The 803-nt window shown below is 33.6% G+C and overlaps 1 non-coding gene across 1 annotated transcript; it reads left to right on the plus strand.

Moving 5' to 3' along the window:
• The first annotated feature begins 333 nt into the window (after positions 1–333).
• On the plus strand, positions 334–420 carry TRNAS-GGA (transfer RNA serine (anticodon GGA)). Its single transcript has one exon. It is a non-coding gene; the product is annotated as a tRNA-Ser (tRNA).
• Positions 421–803: the final 383 nt, after the last annotated feature.

The following is an 803-nucleotide window of genomic DNA, read 5'->3' on the forward strand; positions in this document are numbered from 1 at the left end:
AAAGTTATTAATTGTCTCATACCCTATTTTTGATTTCGATAGTATGGTGTAGCGTATCTTATGCAAACGGAATTCTAAGGTTTCTTTATTTTATTATGCAATAAGAAGAATTCTTCCATTTTCTTTTTCTTTAGTTGCGGGAAAACCCAAATTAAAACTTTTTTTTTATAGCGAGCGCAATTTCTAGTAAAAAATCCTGTATCCTTCCACTTAGATCAAAAGGAATTTTTCCAATAGAACTATGGAACCCCCGAGTGGTTGCGGTTGTACCTGTACTGCAGGAATAAGAAAACTCGCTATTCACTCAGTTTATTTTCCATAATAAGTTATGTAGGAGAGATGGCCGAGCGGTTCAAGGCGTAGCATTGGAACTGCTATGTAGACTTTTGTTTACCGAGGGTTCGAATCCCTCTCTTTCCGTTTTTCTTAATTCATCAACGTTAAGGATCACAATGTATCAAATCAAATAACAATTTTTTCCAGCAATAATATCTTATATTATCTTATTTTGATTTAATAGAAATTAGAAATTCTCTATAGCAAATTACTGTGGTATGTAAAATACACATAGAGGAAAAAAGAAAAAAGGATCCTAATCCTAGGGTTAATCAATTTTAGCTAGTTGATGGGAAAATACAAATTAATGGTAATGGTCTTAGGGCGATTTAGTTCGGGGAAAGGGGAAGGGGAAGAAAATTCTATGAACCTTTCCTTTTTTCGTTAAGTTCAAGTCTGACGAGAGTAATATTCTACAACTAACAACTCATTTATTTTGAGACCGACCCACTTCCTATCTAGGATTT

Source organism: Aegilops tauschii, unplaced genomic scaffold, assembly GCF_002575655.3.
Source record: "Aegilops tauschii subsp. strangulata cultivar AL8/78 unplaced genomic scaffold, Aet v6.0 ptg001006l_obj, whole genome shotgun sequence".
NCBI lineage: Eukaryota > Viridiplantae > Streptophyta > Magnoliopsida > Poales > Poaceae > Aegilops > Aegilops tauschii.